This window comes from Quercus suber, unplaced genomic scaffold, assembly GCF_002906115.3.
Source record: "Quercus suber isolate HL8 unplaced genomic scaffold, Cork oak 2.0 scaffold_164, whole genome shotgun sequence".
NCBI lineage: Eukaryota > Viridiplantae > Streptophyta > Magnoliopsida > Fagales > Fagaceae > Quercus > Quercus suber.
Window position 1 is genome coordinate 432,052 of NW_027069625.1, and position 11,537 is coordinate 443,588.

Consider the following 11,537-nt stretch of genomic DNA (forward strand, 5'->3'; position numbering starts at 1 on the left):
GTCACCAAACATTTTTTACCAGTTATTCTCTCTCCACTCTATCACAGAAACTCTCTTCTATTGTCTCGCACAAGTAATAGCAACTCTCTGTATGTCCAATAACTAAAATTTGAAATCTCGCTTCACTCGTGCTAGTGCCTTTTTGGCACCTCTCGCTTGGGAGAAAGTATATCATGTTTCGGTAATACCAACTCAGCATCTGTTTTGGTATTTCCTACCCAATAAATGAGTGACACATGTTTCAAAAAATCATATCAGACTACTCTAATAAATGATTAATTTATCTTCCCGATGGTATAGAAGATTGTGATTAATTTATTGGAGTAGTCTGATATGGTTTTTTGAAACAGGTGTCACTCATTTATTGGGTAGAAAATACCAAAACAGATGCTGAGTTGGTATTACCAAAACATAGTATACTTTCTCCTCGCTTGGTGCCTCTTGCCTTCATTGTGGTAATTTCTTAATGACTGTTCTTGTATGATCAAGTTATGCTATATGTTCACATATCTCTTGTTTATCTTGATTGCATTTTACTTGTTCTCTATACATGCCTAGTATTCTACTTGCCTCGTGCTTTATAAAGTTTATTTGTTATGTGCAAGTGTTTCAGGATACTAGTGTATATGGTTCAAGTGCTTCACGGCTTTTAGATTTAGGTATGAGTAAGTTTTGCCCATGTTCCCAAACTCACGTTTAAGTTTATATTCAATTTAGAGGTTTTGTCACGGGATAGCCAAAGGGGGAGATTGTATAGTTGCAATTTTCAACTAACTTTTGTTGGCTTCAATTTCTGTCAAATTTGATTGTAATTTCTTAAATCATTTCTCTATATTTATATGAGTTTATTTGTAAGGGATGAGTGTGAGATATTGGTGAAGAATCAAGCTTCAAAGAAGAATCAGTGCAGTTCGCGACTAGCTCGCGAGAAGAGTAACTCGCGAAAGGCCATGTGTGAAGCACATGACTGGAAACTGAAAAGTCATGCCAAGCTGTCAAATTCGCGAGTACTTCGTGAGAAAGGTCATCTCAAAAGGTACCCGCGAAACTCTCTGTTTGGCAAAAAGGAAAAAAAAGTGTTTTACCAAATTCTTTACTCACACTATATATACCTTCATTACCTATGAAATGTAAGGAGTGTTTTTCAGATAAAAAACCCTAGCAAATACACTTGAGAGTTAGAGATTGTTATACTCATAATCTTCTACACATTTCCTCTTGGTTTTCCTCTACTCCTACCTCTACATCCTTGAGAGGTTCTTAACTCAAACACTTACCACACCTAATCTAAGTGTTGTGTCAAGTTTTGGTGCTGTTGGGAAGCATTGGAAGGAGCCATTAAGTGGCAGATGCAATTGGGTTGAATTGTAGGATCTGGAAAGCTAGTGAAGACAAGACTTCGAGAAGTCCATTGGTAGCAAGAGCTTGGAGTGCTCAAGTACATAGGGTAGACTAGGTTTGAAGGGTCTTTTGTTATTCGTGTACTCCAACTTTATTCACTAGTGGATCGATTTCGACTTGGAGGGTCACAGATAGGTTTTTTGCCAAGTTTTTTGGTTTCCTCTTCGATAACAAGTCTTGATGTGTCATCTTGTGTTTGCATCTCTTGTCCCTGCTCTTTAAACTTTACTTTTATTGTTCATTGTGGTTGGATATGGCTTAAAATAGTGTTATTAGTTTATTACGCATATTTACTCTTGTTCCACACTTTGTTAAGTTAGAGTAAAAGCAATCTAGTCATAATTTTTAATTTAGGGTCTAAACAAGTTTTAATATTTTCACACTAATTTGAGCTTTCAGAAGGACTATCACATTTCACATCAATGGCCTCATCAATCCTAGCAGTAGTGGTGAAAGCCATAAACTTACCCTCCTGATCACTATCAGAATCTTGATTAGATCCTTCATCAATTAAAGTGACAGCCATGTCCTTTCCATCAGACCTCAAGTAAGTAAAACATTTAGATTTTATATGTCTATATCCTTGACAACCAAAACATTGTTGACCTAAAGAATTGTTAGAGGATTGACCGACCTTTTCTTTTCTAGAATCTGATTTTTAAGGAAAATCATTCTTAGGTTGTTCAGTCTTCTTCAAATTCTTATAAACAACAAATTTTTCTTTCTTGCCTTTTTATTATTGTTTTTTAAAAAGTTTCTGAATTGTTTAGCAAGATAAGCAATTTTAGTGGATGAGATTTCATTATCAAACAAGTTTTCATGTACATCATCTACTGTTTTCAATGCCATAGATTGACTTGTTGGTCTTAGGAAGGTTTGACTCGTAGGTTTGAGGAGATTCTACAAGTTCATCAACTTGGATAGTATCAACATCCTTGCTTTTAGTGATGGCAGTTACTTTGGGTCTAGCTAATCATAAACCTTACCTAGGTTAAAAGTTAAGTTAACAATATCGAGTTTAGCATAAAATTCATCAACAGATTCAACCTTATACATTTCTATACTCTCAAATTTGGAAGTTAGCTATTACAGTTTGTTGATTTTATCAGCCTTAGTTCCTTCATGCACAGTTTGAAAGATATTCCATCAGTCCATGCTACCATAGGTGTAGCAAGTTTGGTCCATCCAGTTTCTATAGATTAGCATACTTTATCATCAAGAGACTTTAAGAAGGATTTCATCCTCACCTTCCAATAAGCAAAATTATTCCAATCAAAGTGAGGAGGGGTTACAAAAGAGTGACCACAATCTATGACAATAGGGGTCAAGCATCAACTCAAGGTAAGAACTACCTAAACACAAGCTAACTCGCTCTGACACCACTTGTTAGTTTTCAGACCCTTGAAACACAATGTTTAACATGATTTAATTGACAAGTTGTTACTTAAGTCAATTATGAAAATATTAGGTTAAACATTCATCATACATATCGTGCAAGCAGAAAAGTAAAGAAGACACAGATATAATGACTTAGGAAAACCAGTGAAATAATCCTATTTTAAGGTGAAAAAACCCGGGGGACCAATCTGAAGATAAAGAATCCACCATATCAAAAAGAAGTTTACAATCAAGAATATTAAATTCATAGTAAACTTAACTTTAATTATCAAACCTAGCTCTGAAAACCCTCAAACTTTTTTAATGTAGATCTGCTCCAATATAAACCTCCAGTTCATGCCTTTGAGCTTTAGTACGCTTGATATTTGAAGCTTAGGTTGCAATTTTCTTCTACCGATACTTGTAGTATGTGAATGACCTCCCATAAATGCTTGAAAGAGTAGAAGGCACAAAACCTCTAAAATCTAAAAAAAGTAGCTCTCTAAGACTTGAAAAACGTGTTTTAAGGTTTTCCTTATATAAGAAGTAAATCTAAACTAAAACCCTAAACGTTTAATGAGCTGTTGGGTTTCAAACAATATTCCGCAGATCGCATCTCGATCGATCGAGCTATTCTCTCGATCGATCGAGCTCTTCAAATTTTCACTTCTTGAACTTGCACCTTATACGTTCTTGAATTCTGACTCGCAGTACTTTGAACAATGTTTAATACACATCATAGACACTAAGAGCATTATCATCAGATGTTTTATAAATATGCCATTTTAACACACCAAAAAGGCTACTTTATTATTTTAACAGACCATTTTACAATTCATCGTACATCATATCTTCTATTCTTCAATTCTATAGATTAAAATAACAAATACAAATATTAAATTAACATTAAAAAACTAACAATATAAAAAAAAATACAAAATAAAAAACTCATTTCAACAACTCACCGCCACCTCTACCGCAAGCCTCCCCCACCATAACCCACAACTCACCATTGTTACTAACCCACCACCATAACCTACAACCCACTGTTGTTACAAAAAACATCCAAAAAACAAAACCAAAATCAGCCCAACCACTTGCAGAAAACATAAACCCAGCAAACCACAATACCACTGGCCAAAACCACCATTAATCACCACCACCTCAAAACACCAAACCTACAAAACTACAATTCAATTTCTCAAACCAAATCTAATCCCTAAAATCAACCATAAACAATCCAAACAAATAAGGGGATTCAGATCTTAGTGATATCGGGCAGATTTCGAAGGAGACAGGTTGCTTGGCGAGCGGCATCGACGGAGGCGAAGTGAGCTGCTTGGTGAGTAGCAAGCAGCGTTGGCGGAGGCGAGCGACGTTGGCATCGGAAGAGAGGTGAGCTGCTTGGCGAATGAAGGAGGCGAGCTGCTAGCGAGCGGTGGAGGTGAAGCGGGCGGGTGGAGAGATCACTGTGGTGGACTGTGAGAGAGGCTTGCTTAGCGAACGACATCAGTCAAGGTGAAACGAGCTGCTTAGCGAGTAGCAAGCGACGTTGGTGGAGGCGAGCAGCATTGGGGTCGAAAGAGAGGCGAGCTGCTTGGTGAGTGGTAGAGGCAAGCTACTGGCGAGCGGCAGAGGCAAGGCGGGTGAGTGGAGAGATCATTGTGGCGGATTGTGAGAGAGGCTTGCTTGGCAAGCGACATCGGCGAAGGCAAAGCGAGTAGTAAGCAATGTTGGCGAAGGCGAGCTGTGTTGGGGTTGGAGAAGAGGTGAGTTGCTGGCGAACGGCGGAGGTGAGGCGGGCGAGTGGAGAGTTCACTTTGGAGGATTGTGAGAGAGGCTTGTTTGGCGAGTGACATTGGTGGAGGCGAAGCGAGCTGCTTGGCAAGTAGCAAGCGGCGTTGGCGAAGGCGAGCTGCTGGCGAGCGGCAGAGGTCAGGCAGGCGGGAGGAGAGATCACTGTGGTGGATTGTGAGAGAGGCTTGCTTGGCGAGCGACACTGATGAAGGCGAAGCGAGCTGCTTGGTGAGTAGCAAACGACATTAGTAGAGGCGAGCAACGTTGGGATTGGAGGAGAGGCGAGTTGCTTGGCAAGTGGCGGAGGCGAGCTGTTGGCGAGCAGCGAAGGCGAGGTGGGTGGGTGGAGAGATTACTGTGGCAGATTGTGAGAGAGGCTTTCTTGGTGAGCAACATTGGTAGAGGTGAAGTAAGTTGCTTGGCGAGTAGCAAGCAGCGTTGGCGGAGGCGAGCAACATTGGTGTCGGAGGAAAGGCGAGCTACTTGGCGAGTGGCGAAGGCGCACTGCTTGGCAAGTGGCGAAGGCGAGCTGTTGGTGAGCAGCGGAGGTGAGGCAGGCGAATGGAGAGATCACTGTGGCGAATTGTGAGAGGAAGAGAGGGGGGAGAGAAGGGCTGAGAGAAAAGATAGGTAGATATTGAGAGAGAGAGAAACATGAGAGGAGAGAGAAAAAAAGGAGATTAAAATAATGAGAGGAGAGAGAAAAATAATAATAAATTAATTTTTTCATATAGCATTCTCGTTTGCACCATTCCAAAGTTGGAATGGTACTGTTCACTTATGCTAAATGTTTTGGCATTTAGAACACCTCATGTGAGTGTTTAATGTGCCAAATGCCAAATATTTGATATTTGGCACACCTGATAGGAATGCTTTAAGATATATTCCTAGACAAGTTTATGTATATGGTTTGCCAACAAATAAAATCATTTAGAACCTAAACATTTATACATAAATATTTAGAACCTAACAGTAACAACTTTTGAATTTTTCCTTATAGCATAAGATCTTTAGAGTCCATTTAGGAACAACTTATTTAGTTGAAACTGAGAACTTTTTGTTAAAAATACTATAAATAAAGTTAAAAGATAGTTGAAATAGTACAGTGAAGCCCATAATAGTAAAAAAAGTGTAATAGAACCATTGAATAGTAGCAAAAATAAGTTAAATAGTATAAAAAAATAAAAAAAAAAACTGACTTTTTAAGCCAATATCAAATGCAAGCTTAGTATTGCTATGAGATCAAAATCCTATAAGATCCTAATTTTAAGATTTGGATCGGGATCTCACACGAATTTCATTTTAATAGAGATCCTAATAAGATCCTTGACATTTTAGGGACGTAGGATCTTGGGATCTTAAGTCCTAATAATTTTGGTTACATAATCCTCACGTTCTTCCATTAAATTATGTTTTTCATATTGTTCTCACCTGCCTTTCTCTCACTATGCCTCTTGATTATTTTAGTTAGACTCAGATCCATCATATTTTTTTTCTCCTCTGTCTTATACAAAGATGATCTACAACATGTGTAGTGGTTCACAGAGTGGCCAAATGATAAATTTATTTCGGCCCTGATGCCAGGAGTGAGCTAATAATAAGCAAAAAGAGACCAATGATGACCAAGTTTTATTCATTTTTTTTTTGGCTAATTGAAAATTAAATATACCTATAAAAAATAATTTCTCAAAATCCAAGGGAGGCATGGCCCCCCTGGTCAAAGAGTAGCTCCATCCCTTAATCCTCAGGTTCTTTTCCTCAAAATGAACTAAAAAAAAAAAAAAAAAAACTTTTCGTCCTTTAAAAAAAAAAAAGAAGCTTAGTCTCTGACCCCTCCCAAGATTTTGAATATATATATATATATATATGGTTGTGTTCAAGTTATATTTGGTGTAACTCTAAGTAATGTTACACCATTTAATTTTTTTTAATTGAATGCAAATTTTGACAAATCTACTGTTAGATTACATTGTATTCATATATTCTCTATACTTAATAGCTATGTCATCAATAAATTTTTTAAATTCAAGTTTTTGTAATTTAAAATAATATATAAAATATGAGTTTGTGGATTAAACGGTAAATAACATCCATTGACATGAAAATTGACATAATTGTTAAGAACATATAGAACATGTAATTCAACGGTAAGATTTCTAAAATATGAATTCTATAACAAGTTATTTTGTGATGTAAAATTGATTAGAATTACACCAAGTGTAATATATATATGTGTGTGCGCGTGCGCACCCATTCTTTCACCCTTAAACAAATTTGCAATAAACAATAAATAATTAAAAAAAATCAAATCTTCATAATAAGAAATTTTTCTTCTTTTCGAAGATAATCATGACTTCAAAATCTAAATAAATACTAGTAAACAATCGCAATCACAAGAAATTATAAGGTTTTCATAGACCACATGCGATGTGGTCCACCGTTCTATTAAAAGATTCTCACCTGTTTAAAATTGCTGAGTTATAAAATTTGTTTAAACAGAAACTGATTACTAACTCAATAATTTTAAACAAATGAGAGTTTTTTGGTAGAATTGTGGATAAATGATAATGGTCTGTCAAAAGACTATATAGTTTTTCTACGAGAGATACGTCCACAATATTTTTACAATATTTTCACAACAAAACAAATCATAGGTGGTTAGTTGTTATTGTTTCAAATTTGAACCTAACATTAAAATTACTTTTTTGCCACAATAATAACAACCAATAACAACTCATCACTTATAATTTATTGTAAAAATATTATGCACATGTCATATCTCTTTCTCCACAATCACAAAACACAACCCCAAAGTTCACATCCTCAAAGATCCAAACCGTTTCTGCCAAAATATAAAATCTGAATATATTAAGAAACAAAATTACCCTGACGCTGCCAAGTGCCAACGCAACCTTGCAAGTTGAACATCGATCAGTCATCACTCACCAGTCCAGTTTGAGTGGTTAACGATACCGCAGCTGCAACAGTCAACAACAAATCAGCCTCCACTCGACAATTAGGCCACCTCTACCCCTTCCGCGTCAAACTATCTCCGGTGTGGACATGTGGGTTTTTTTTTTGAGAAAAACGGCAGAATTTTATTAGAAAATTGAGAAACCAAATTCAAGGGAACAGAAGATCCAGTAGAGAAACCACCGGGTACTTGAGCTTTAAATCTTTAGATCTAGACAGACCTCCAGACTTGAAAGAGAAACTCTGGAAATTTTGCATTGCGGTTTTCGCTAGGTAATTTCGTGGAACTTCCTTATAGGATTCCTCCCAAACCCTACGATGGGGACACTTTGAGGAATTATGCCAGGACAAAACTTTTTAAAAAGTTTGTCGACACACATGGGGCCCACCCACGTGGATGATGAAAACTTTAAAATCTGGTTTTCTTTGGGATTTGTTTCAATAATACTAAAGACTATTCTCTTTTACTTTCGCTGTCACATCATCCAGCCCTTTATTATACGGTGAGAAAAACTCTTCTTTTTTTTTTTTCTTTAAGCTATGCCAGTGCCATATGGCCACGTGGTACAAGCATAATTCTCTCTCTTTCATCTTTGAAGTGCTTGTCCTTTCTCACCCAACATTTGGTGGAATCGGGTTTAAATGCTTCTCCTTTCTCGTCCCCACAGTTGGTGGATTCGGGTATATGCTTTTCTTTTCTGGTAGATTCGATTAAGGAAAAGTTTAAGACTACCTAATTTTTAAAGAACTTTTTATTATAATTATGACGTAATAAAATGTAATTAGAATATAAAAAAATAATGAGTTTATATGTAAGCGATAATTAATCATTTATAATTTATTACGTCAAAATTATAGTAAAAAAATTGTGAAATAATTTATGGTTTTAGAACTATTCTTTCATTAATGGTGAGAGAGGAGAAGCATATTCTTGGTGTGAATTTGGGAAGTGCAAGTGGGTGCTTTTTTTAGTGATTCTAGTGTATTGTTTATGGAACTTGCAAGTACTTTATTTAGCAAAAACAACTTTAAAATTAGGTTCTACAGTATTATTCATACATTTAAAAATTATTTTGCTACAGTGTTTTTAGTTTTCAGCAATAAGCGACATCCAAATAAACCCTTAATACACTTTGGTGGATTTTATGGGATGGAAAAAGGAAAGGAAAAAAATTTACTGGACTTATTTGGTTAGATGGATTGGCGGAAGAAAATTTGGTAAGTCCTAAGTGTTTTTTCCTCATACTTATTGAAATATTTTTTCCCCCTAAATTGAAGAAAACCTAAAGGTACATTGTATTTGATAACTATTTTTTTTCTTTATTTTTTGTTTTCAAAAATAATTTTCTATTTTTTGGACTAAAAAACTTGTTTGGCAACCCAAAATGGGCAGAAAACAAAAATTGTTTTCAAAACTCAATTTATAAAAAAAACTGAAAACATGCAAAAGACTATTTTAATTTAATGAAAACACATATTTAATTTAATGAATCTATCTCATTTAATGAGTTAGCATAATTTTTTTTTTTTTTGAGAGAGAGAGAGAGTTAGCATGAAAGTTCAAATCTTAGTAATAACATATTTTAGTATTTTCTATTTTTTTCTTCAAAAAACTATCTTTTTAATTTCTACTAACAAAACATGTTTTTGATCTAAAAATTACAAAAAAATTGTTTTATATTTATATTTCCAAAAACAAGTTTTTGAAAATAAAAAATAAAAACTGTTAGTAAACATAACCTAAGGAGAGTAGCCAGATAAAGAAAAAACAATAAAACCATGACCATCTATTTCGGTTTTTCTTCTTTGATGTCTTCTCCTTTTTTTTTTTTTTTTTTTTTAATATTGAAGTCTCTTACACAAATTTTTAATTAAAGAAGTGTTTTTTTGTTTTAATAGGGACATGATTGTAAACTAATACCAACTTTGTTTTTTATCTTCTCATTTTTCTTCTCAACTAAACAAATGACTTTTTCATTTCTCCACTTTTCTATCATTCCAACCAAACAAAGCCTAACGGAACTTATAAAGCTAAGAACATTTGTATCAATAGGAGTATAATAGAAAAATGTGTCAAATTAACACATTTAACCTCCATAGTCACTTACATCAGTCAAGCTAAATATGTGTAAAAATTTCAAAGTTGCTACAGTATGTAAATAAATATATACAAAATTAATGTATCTTTGTATATCATTTTTTTTTCTCTCGCCTTTTGTCTTATCAAATTCGTCTCTCTCTCTCCCTGTGAAGATAATAATAAACAAAGAATAAAAAATGAGAATTTAAAAGAAAATATAATGTAAAATAAATAATTTGTGGGTGTTTTTGAAAGGTAATAGTATAAAATATAAAAAAATAGGTTATTATACTAAAATAAACAAATTTTTTTGCACAAGCTCGTGTGAATGATCTTGGAGCACCCGCATAAATGCTTCTTAGAGCACTTGCATAAGTGCTTTTATAATAGAAAAATAACCACATTTTATTCAATTAAGTTCAAAATTCACATATATCAGGTCATGAAAACTTGTGTAAAAATACATGGTTGTTACCATAACTGTGTAAATTTATACTAACACTATTTATTTTTTGAGGATAAAGAAAGAGTGTGGATAGTAGTTGTTGTGTGTGAAGAAAGGTAAACAAAAATTTAATTTAAAGAATTTTATATTTTAATGATATATAATGTAAAATAAATAATTTGAAATGGTGTTTTGAAAAAAAAAATATCTAAAATAGAAAAAATATGTTCTTATTCTAAAATAAACAAGAATTTTTATAGAAGCAGATACAAATACTATTAGCGTTAAAGAAGCATTCATCTTTGCAAGTGAAGAAATGCAATTCTCTTAGGCATTATCTTAGGCCCACTCCCTTGGTCTACCATGACCCTTTTTACTAGAAATTCTCCAATTCGAGAGGTCACAACTAAAGCATCATCGTGCGGCTACAATGTTCCCTCCAAGTCAACTTCACTAAAAAAGATCGGGACAATGGTTATTTGGGGCTTCTTTTCAGGTCGATCCATGGTGTCCACCTTAGATGGCAATACCACGCTTAGAACTCCCCCTCGGCTGTTCAAACTACACCCCAGGAAGTTGCATAAATGACCTTGATAACTCCCAAAGGGGGTGGAAGGGCTCGGTCGTTTCGACTCTTCGATCCCTGGCCTACATTTACCCCTTCTTGGCTGATTAGGAACTCTTTAAGATGCCCCGCCTTCACCAGCTGCTCCAAGTGATATTTCAACACGCGACATTGCTCGGTGGTGTGCCCTTTTTCCTTATGGTACGTGCAATATAAACTTTGATTCATTTTGGCTAGGTCCCCACCCATTTTTCCTAGCCATTGGAAGTAAGGCTTGTTTTTAATGCGTTCTAGAATTTTATAGATAGGCTCCTTAAATGCCACATTGACCCCTTCGGTACGCAATGCTGACCCCTCCTAGGGGCCCTTGGCTTTCTCTTGGTCCTTTGTTGGAATTTTTCAGGGCGATACTCCTTGCAATACTGGGATGAAGGCTCTCTCTCAGTCTAATCTCTTATATTCCTCTATCCTTCTAATTAGCTTATGCATGTCTTCAGGTGGCCGCATGGTTAAAGAATCTCTCAATTCTGACTCCTTGGGAAGTCCCAACAGGAAAGTGTTGGCTGCTACTTGTTCATTCCCACCCCCGAATCTCATTGTATAACTCACAATACCTATTTGTATAAGATCGGAGGGTTTCACCACTCCTCATCCTCATGGATAACAGTGGACCTATTGGTTAAGGAATCTTACTGCACGTAATGAACCATGCCTTGAATGCCTGCATTAACTCTCCGAAATTTCAAATGGACCCCTTCCTTAATCCATTAAACCACCTCATCACCGTTGGTCCGAGATTGGACGGGAAGACTTTGCACATCAAATTGTCATTTTGTGAGTACAACAACATCATTTGTATGTAGTGACTCACATGCTCCACTGGGTCGGTCCTTCCATCA

At 35.6% G+C, this 11,537-nt stretch overlaps 1 long non-coding RNA gene across 8 annotated transcripts in view; it reads right to left on the reverse strand.

Moving 5' to 3' along the window:
• LOC111990751 (uncharacterized) overlaps nucleotides 1-7,902 on the reverse strand; it is a 30,233-nt gene extending 22,331 nt beyond the window's left edge. For 2 of the 8 annotated variants that reach the window (XR_010630599.1, XR_010630592.1), the window contains exon 1: nucleotides 7,461-7,899. This is a non-coding gene — a long non-coding RNA (uncharacterized LOC111990751). Of the gene's footprint in view, nucleotides 1-7,460 lie in introns of all 8 variants that reach the window. The other 6 variants (XR_010630598.1, XR_010630593.1, XR_010630596.1 and 3 more) reach the window with 5 other exon arrangements.
• Nucleotides 7,903-11,537: the final 3,635 nt, after the last annotated feature.